Source organism: Cydia amplana, chromosome 19 (genome assembly GCF_948474715.1).
Source record: "Cydia amplana chromosome 19, ilCydAmpl1.1, whole genome shotgun sequence".
In the NCBI taxonomy this organism is placed as follows: Eukaryota; Metazoa; Arthropoda; class Insecta; order Lepidoptera; family Tortricidae; genus Cydia; species Cydia amplana.
Genome location: NC_086087.1, coordinates 3,288,095 through 3,297,543, shown reverse-complemented (window position 1 = coordinate 3,297,543; position 9,449 = coordinate 3,288,095).

The window sequence follows — 9,449 nt, the reverse complement described above, 5'->3', positions numbered from 1 at the left end:
ATAGCTATGGTTAATATACATCAAATTATATAAAAATATTTTCCATAATGTCAATATCCAGAGAGCAAAATGTCGAGAACGTTTCTATGGAAAAATTACCACTATTTATCCTCTTAACTATTTTTGAAAAGAGAAATGGACAATAAATGCTAGTACGTGCGAGATGTATAGAAAGTAAGTTACGCACACGCTAGCGAATATGTCAGTGTTAAACTAGCGGCCTAGCCAAGGTGACGCTGACGATCGCTTGCGCTTCGCCATCGAATGGCTTTGTCTCCCACTTCATTCATCACTCTTCCATATTAGTGTGACAGTGACAGTTGCATTTCGTTCGCTACGGAGCGTTAGCGATTGGCATGTTGTCTACGCGGCCTGGTAGCCGTACTAAAGGGGCCCACTGATTAACAGTCCGCCGGACGGTATCGGCCTGTCAGTTAGAACAAAATTTTGACAGTTCCGATCAACTGACAGGCCGATAACGTCCGGCGGACTGTTAATCAGTCGGCCCCTTTAGATATCAGTTACCAGGCTACATTATCGTGTCCATTATTCAGTAAGTCCTTACGTGTGCCCCGAATTTGATAACAATATTAAACGAAAGTTGAATTTAGTTTCCAACTTCCTACCTGTATTTGACAGGCTGCTGACAACTGTCCCATGTTCCTAAATGCCTTAAAAACCCTTAAAAATCATTCCAAATCAGTCCTTAATGTTATTAGAATTGGGAGCATAATCGCGTGAGAAAAAATGGGGATTTAAGTCATTTTAGTTGTAATGTAGTGTTACTGGAAGGTCTGATTTCCAGTTTACAATAAGTCGGAATCAAAAGTAAACAAGAATACAAATTAATTTTCTTACAATTGTACTTTTACGGAGTTTGTAATTTGCAAATCGGACGGAATATTTACTGAGACAATTCACGGATGTTCTAAAACAGATTCAAATAGGGAGAATAAGAAAATTCAAATGTACTTTCATTAACCTTGATAAAAATAACACAGAATATGTGGACAAATTTTTATATTTTTATCGTTTGTTGGCAGATTTCGATAATCTTGGGTGGATAGATAGTTTCCTATTCTGTAGGTACATAATAAGCTCAATTTTACCGTATTTCCTATGAAAGTCTTTCACTGCGTTACGAAAACGTATTGATATTTTCGTAATTTAACGGAAAATAACCTACCTACATTATTATTCTTCCAATTTGCGATTTCGTATTTATTCCACAGTGTGACATGACGTACGGTCGTACGCGTTTGCGTTAAGTTTCATTTTGTATGGGATTTTGAGTTTTCGAAACGTCCCGCTTGGTGCGCTGTTTAAAATCCCATACAAAAATAGACATAACAAACGGAAACGGGAACGCTCGTCACGCTATCGAATTAAATTTATACTAGGGATTCTGAATGAGAAGCTCTTCAAACCAGTAAAAAATTATTGAAATATAACAGGAAAAATATATCGCTCTGTGGATTTAAGTCTAAAAAGCAGGAAATCTCATGAGGGGCGTGCTTATTTCATAAAGTACAATCGATCAATACAAAACACAACCGTCATACACCGCGACCCCACTTCTGGTTCCAATTGTAGGATAAACGATAAAACAGTCGATAAAATAAGGCTTGGCCATACATAAAACCGTTGTAAATTTACCACAGACTACACAGACACCGCATTATTAAGCGTTTACAGAACCCCTAGTGTAAATTTCATTTGATAGCGTGACGTGACGTAGGTACCTACGCGTTTGCTTTAAGTCTCACTGTGTGTATGTGCTTTTGAACAGCGCGCCTTTCGGGACGTATTGAGGCGTTGCACCATTCTTAGTGCCCGTAAGGCCCGTCTTTACGAAGTAATATACATACATATAAGTCAATGAATCTCTCCAATTTATCTCAGGCGGTTGGTAAAAAAGGTGAGTTTTCTATAGTTTTTGAGTGTATCTGTCCCCATTAAATGTAGTCGAACACAGACTCTCGGAAAGAGAAGAGTCGTGGAATATAAAGGAACCAATACTATAACTCTTTTCTTTCCGCACAGACCCGAAATCTATAAGTTTTAGTAAAAAGTACTTTAGCGCCTATGTGCGGAGACCTCAAGTTATCTTACATGCTTCGTCTAAAAGTTGTGATGGTCTGTGAAGCTCTGTATCAATTTACAACATTGACATCGGTAACACAATCTTCGAGGGTCATTAAATTATACAGCGTGTACCGCCTATAAACTGCGGAATTTACTAAACTCGGAAATAACGACAAAATGGCCGCCGTAGCCGCCATTTTACAGCCACTAAACCATTGATTGCTTCGCGTAGATTCTGCAAACAACGTTGAAATGGCACATGGAAGTGATGGAAGCCACTGACAGTAGTCGGGGTAATGAACGGTGTTGATTTTGTTATGTTTTTTTAAGTGAAAACTTCTTTAGCGGCGCTGGGCACTTTTTGAGGTGGGAAAAAAATAAAAACTCGTAACAGGTGTCACGTGACCGTAACACGTAAGACGGACACGTGACCTGATTGAAAAATTGTTAAGTACTTCAATGTCATTGAGTTTTTTTTATTGATTTAAATGCCATCTAGTGAGTTTCCCTCTAACTGGTATTAATATAACTCAAGTACTAACAGTGATGTGCTTAGGGGTTTCAAGTAATGCGACCAAATAACGCTAGATGGCGTTAACCTCAATTATGTCATAGTGCTGCAGACATTTTGCAATAGTGATTGAGTTTTCACTTCTGCCGGCACTCCCTGAGCGCAACCCGTTGTGTTTTTTTGTTAGGTATGGATAAAATTTGGCTGGGTTTGAGGCACCAGCACCACCCAGCGCTGGGTCTGAGCGGTATAAATGCGAAATTACAATTTGTCCCGGAAAAATATACCCTATGTAATTTTCCGTTGTTACCAAAATACCATAAGTAGACATTTTCGTAGGTACCTCAGACGATTTTTTATGACATACTGCGAACTGTGCGAACACTAAAAAGAAATTCGACAACAAAATGAATATCGACCCGTATAGTGGCGATTTCCTCAAAATAACGTAGATGATAATTGATAATACTATTACTTATTCTGTGACGTAGATACCACATTCATACGAGATACAAAATTCTGAATTTCTCTACTCAATCGTGAACTAATGAGAAAAGTTTTCCATACAAATTGTTAAATTAAATCTAAAATCGAATACTTCTCAATCCCCACTGGCGCGCCATTATCATATCATATCCCAATTACGATCTGGCACTTGAGATAAGCAACTGTCAAATTGCAAATTGGCCGATACGGTGCCCCGCTCAAAATTCGTGTGACAAATCACACCCGAGTGGCCTGGAGTTACGTCAGTTACGTATAAGTTACTTTGAGGAGCTCTCTAGTTAAGGCTGTGTGTAGTACACACTGTGTACAGTGCGAGCTACTTGCCTTGCCAGTGATATTTACTGGTGGTATTTACAAAACATGGTGGTAGATACAAAATAGCACATTTGTTCACTGACTGTACCATTACAGTTGTAAATACAATTATGTACACATTTCCCAACATATTAGAAATATTTATGAGTAACTTAAATATCGTTAATGCAATCAAATATCGTGCTACTGGACAAATCTCTACTTTTAACTAAAATAATTTACAGTCTTCAGAGTAGGCAATCTAAGTTTATCACGCTTAAACCTTGAACTCAATCAATCATTAATCTGTCGGACTAACAAAGATAACTGAGTTTTATAAAGAGTAAATTAACGAAAAGCGATTATGTGTCTATTATAAAGTAAGTATATCTAATCAGATCCTTAAACAAAGTAGTAGGTACGAAGTCTGAATCATAATAACTCTAATCTCAACAGTTGCACTCTGAGCTTTGCAAGCTAAGTGACCGTAATCCTTGCAATTTTATGACTAAATCCGTTTAACTACCACTAGACTACTAACCACGGCTACTTGCACGCTAGCTTGCACGGTGTGATCCGTACTTAAGAGACTTAGACTATGCTGAATATTGCTTCCTAAAGTTAGTCTAGACATTATTTAAATCTGGATGACTTGACCGCTTCAATATAGGTACAAAATGACGTAGGTAGGTATATTTTATCGGCTCGATATTTGTTTTCAGTAACAATGTCGTTTCGCCAGCACTGTAACTGTCAGGCCAATTCTAACGTACACTATTTTGTATACAGCGTGTGGCCTGTAACACGGGCGAAAAATTAAAACGTAGATTCTACTCCTCAAACCACGACAGCGACTTTTAAAAATAACTTGTGGTTCGGATTTTAAAACACTTTAAAATTTATTCGAACACGCAATGTATTACGAAATTCATTATGCCTGTACGGCGACAAGACTGACAGGCAATGTCAATTAGACGGAATTTAAAGTACATTGAAAATATTAATTAGTTTGTTTGAAAAAGGGACAATCTTAAGACTACATAATTTCAAAAAGTTGTTGAACAAAAGTTTTATTGTTTGAGGAGTAGAATCTATATTTTTAATTATTCGCCCGTGTTACAGGCCACATGCTGTATAGGTACACTTGACGATGTTTTTGTGAATCGAAATTTTTAGGACAAATAACATGTTAAACTGCATGTAATTTTCAATCAAAAGTATATATTAATTATTTATATCATATAATTTATATTCATATCATATAATTAAGCATTAAATCCCATATCTGAATTTGTGTAAACATCCAGATACATCCAGCTCCCATTATGAGCCCTAGAGGCCACATCAATCACCCACACTTCGTATTGTGATTGGTAAGCGAGTGTAACACAACTTCGCCAGTGTAACGTGACCTTAATACCCCCGCCGCACTATACAGGGCTCGGAACCGGTTTTTTTTTTACCCAAAATAGCCCAGGATTTTTAATTATTTTCTTCTCTTTACGTAGGATTAAATCATGTATTTAGGTAACTTTGTATTATTAGATTGTCCCATTAAAAATGAAGTAATAAACCAAAGAACGAAAAGAACGAAATAATACCGGTATTTTTTGTATGAAGAAAAAACCGGTTCCGAGCCTTGGCACTATGTTCCTAAATCCTAGTCCTCACAATGCTCCTCGCTCTGCTCTAAATGCTGTCGCGATACTCGCGATGTTGCCCTCCCGGCTAGCATGAGTTGCGTTCTCGCGCGCGACTCCATACTTGATGCCGCGCTAGATGTAGGTATGGCGTCGCGCGCGAGAACGCAACTCATGCTAGCCGGGAGGGCAACATCGCGAGTATCGCGACAGCATTTAGAGCAGAGCGAGGAGCAGTGTGAGGACTAGGATTTAGGAACATAGTGCCAAGGCTCGGAACCGGTTTTTTCTCATACGAACGCAAAATATGCTAGACCGCCTGACCGGCGACTAATGCTACTAATGCTACCCGCAACAACGCAACTAATATATGCTAGCTAGCCGGTCAGGCGGTCTAGCATGATGAGGTCTTGATGTAGCAGTAGATGTATGGAGTCGCGCGCGAGAACGCAATTCAGGCAAGCAGGTCGCCACACACTGCTCTAATACTCGCGCATTCAATCGCGACGCGACGCTCCGCACTAGATATTGAGCAAAGAACGAGCTAATCATCTATCTCAGCTTGGGCATAAATGCTCTCGTTTGTCGGTCTGCCTGATTTCCTCTACGGATCGCATTTCTTAATAACCGGTTCTCGTGAGATTTCGTAACCAGCGGGCGCAGCATGGTTCCATTTTTATCGCCAGTCACTATGCCCGTCACTTTCGCACTTACAAACTTGATAGAACGTGACAGATGGTGACAAGCGATAAAAATGCGACCGTAATACCCGTAGGTAGGTTCAGTTTTTGAACAATTTTCCAAATGGCGGAGCCATAGGGCTTCGATAAGTTTACAGCTTTGCCAATTCACTCTAGTTATGCTGTTGGAATGATTGCCACGTCCTAAAGTGTCAGACATTCTTCATTCATCATAATATGTAATATCACGTAGGTAAATACTTATGTTCACGGCAGTCGGCAGGTGGATAGGCAAACTGAATTCGAATTGCTTTTTTATTAGACACAACCTCAAGAACTAGTGATTTTATTATTGTACCCGTATTGCGAAGTTCGACACTGTGGGGAGTAGTCAAATGACACTCGGTTATAGAAAACACAAAATGAAACTTAATTTAATTACTTAGTTAATGAGGGGTAATGATACAAATGATAATATCCTGAGGTATTTATTTCCTTTGCGCTACGACATGGGGTTTTTTAACACATTCAGTGCCAGCGCGAGCTACGCGCTACGAGCGTAGCCGATAACACGGGAAACCCGTATGTAGCGAAAAGCGCCTACGAACAGTGAACTCGCCTAGCGAATCGCTGGCAGTTAACGTGTTAAGAAGCGGGTATTCAGGGTTCTCAAGGGTCGGCAACGCATATGTGGCACCTCCGATCTTGCTACCTATGTCCAATGGCCCATGGGCGACGGTGACCGCTTCCCATCAGGTGGCTCGTCTACTCGTTTGCTGACTACTACATTAAAAAAAGTCACTATTCGTTTCATCTTCTGAGTACAAAACTATAGGCATTTGTTAATTTTTGGGAAATAGGTTCCCTAATCCATACTTCCATCCTAATATCCGGATTCATAGGTACTAATATTATAAATGCGAAAGTGTGTCTGTCTTGTTACCTAAACCTCTTAAACCGCTGAACCGATTTTGTTGAAATTTGGCATCGAGATAATTTGACTCTCGGGGAAGGACATAGGGATAGGGCCCGATTCGGATTTTGTAATAGATATCTGTTAGACATCGCCAAGATACGATAACGATATGTTTAAGATCTAACCTGTCAAATTTGACATTTCCGCGATTCTGGAGATACTCTTGAACGATTTCCGAATTTTGAATAGATATCTAACACGATCTATCGTAAAAGTGACATTGGTTGCAAAAGAGAACTAGTTGAAATCTAAACTATAACGTATCTAGAATGGATCTAGTACGTGTCGTCTCTTGTGAATATCTTGAAGTTCGAATACGGCAAATAGGGTAGTTTTTATGTCGGAAGTCATTCCTAAAGAGGGTGAAAAGGGGAATGGAAATGAGAAAATGAATGAATTGCCTGTTAATTGGTGTAAGCAATTAGGCATATTATGCTAAAAATTATTGCCATTCGATTTTATCCAGGCGCTATACCTAACTAACTAACTACTAGAACTAACTCCACCCGCAGACGAAGTTTCGGGCAAAAGCTAGTAATTATTAAAATGTTCTCAAGAAAAAAGAGAAATAAAGATTTTCGAATAAAAATTGAAGCTTTACTGGATACCTTTCAAATCTGAAAACAGAAATGCCCATACGACTAAACTTGCCTAGAACCTAGCCTATTTCAACAAACATACTTAAGTTACAAACTCACAAATAGGTATTACTCTAGATACAAACTCGGTAAAGTTCCCAACTTCGCCACGCGCGTAAACGAGTGAGCTTAAATTAACCGCGACTGTACCGATCAATTTGTGTTACAGCGGATTAGCGGGTACTGGCGAGTACACAAATGTCTCGGATTTCACTATTTAATACATATTTATTTACAAAACATTAGGTAAGTTGTGTTAAAGAACCTCCGTTTTTATGGTTCCGTCACCACTCGTGCGTCTGTATATGGCTGTCCGACCTTCCCCCCCCCCTTTTTATCACCGAAACTACTGGGTCTTGTAATTTGAAAAAAATGCACAAAATATAGTTCTTTACCTATCGATGACAGAAAAACCTATTAGAAATGTGCAGTGAAGCGTTAGTCGGACTTAATGTACAGAAACCTTGGAACGCGAGTTTGACTCGCACTTGGCCGGTTTTTGAAAGACGGCTTGATTCAAGCACAAATTAATATTGTCCGTACCTCAAGATCCAGAGAGGAAAATGGGGACTACGTTTGTTAAGAAACGGTCTTCCATATGACCGCGGAATGGATGCAAACGGCGCGCTGCGCGGTTAGAATTAAGGCTTCGTCACACAGGCGCGTTTTCGGGGCGGGGCGTGAGCGTTTTATATGTTAAAGCGGCGCTCCCCGCTCACGCCCCGTCCGGGAAACGCGGCTGTGTGACTTAGACTTTATTGGCAAATCAAGGCCGTTCATATATTCGGTCGAACAAGGGCATATCCAGTGGACGTGCTGGGTCTATTACAAGTTACAACAGTAGATATAAACTGGCCACCCCCTGACTTTATTAAAGTAAGTAGCAGTTATATTTATAGCAGTGGTGTTCTACATATAAAAGTTATTAGGTTAAGAAGTTACGCTGCCACAGATTCCAGCGAGTAATTCAATCCTACTCCTATGTACCTCTCTAACATAACTGGATAAAACCTCAATAGTACGTGTTCCTTGATCCGTATTCTAACAAGATTTGCACTTGCGAGCACGACTGTGCTGTACACTCGGCAACAAAGTTATCCAGGCACCGAGCAGCTTGCAACTGCTGGATGCGCTAGTGATGGGACATGTTTTGTTTCTCGTAAGTTATTCAAACTTATAAAAATAAAGCGTGAGTCTGAATAATTTTAAAGCCTGGCCAGTAATATATGATCATTGTCAAGAGGGCGCTGTTAATCTCATGTATGGGGTGACAGTTCAGTATGCGCGTGATCAATTGATCAAATATTCCTGCGGGCTCAGCACGGATCCATTTTTATCCACTATCACTATGCCCGTCACTTTCGCACTTACCTACTTGTTAGAACGTGACAGGCATGGTGATAAATGATAAAAATGCGACCGTGCTACTAGGGCTGGTCAGGCTTTAACTATACATCGAGGGATTGATTTAAAAACCTAATTTAAATTTAAAAACGTATGAACATATCTACTTGAACTTAAAAGCTATATATCACAGATAGTTTAGATAAACTCTGTGCACACAAGAGAACATAATACCTATTAACACTTGGTAACAACTAACCTACCTAAAGATGAAACACGTTGCGTTGCGCCATTAAATTCCCACAATATTTTATATTTTGCGAAGTAACCTTCAAGTACCTACTCGTAATACCTATATTAATTTTAAAGAAGATCATAACATCAGCTGAAAAGCAACTTAATATTTATGACACATCATTTTGACGCCTCAGAGATGAACGTTTCAAAGAAAGAAGGTACCATAAATGTAGCAAACTCATAAGTTCTTATGACGTCCTTGAGGTAATAGCTCTTTTATCTCCGTCGCGTTAAGCCCACACGTATTTTCTTTATAATGCTGAACGTCCTTCAACGCTTGAAATTGGATAACATTCATGATTATAAATTCAGATGAGTAAATATTTAAATATTCTTATGAGTCGTTAAAAAAGGTTGAAGCAGGCTAATGGTTAAATACAACATGTACTCAGCCTCTAGACAAGCACTAGATGCTAGGTATGCCAATTAGGGTAGGACCTAACCGGTAAGTTATACGTTTTTTTTGTTCAGTTCTAT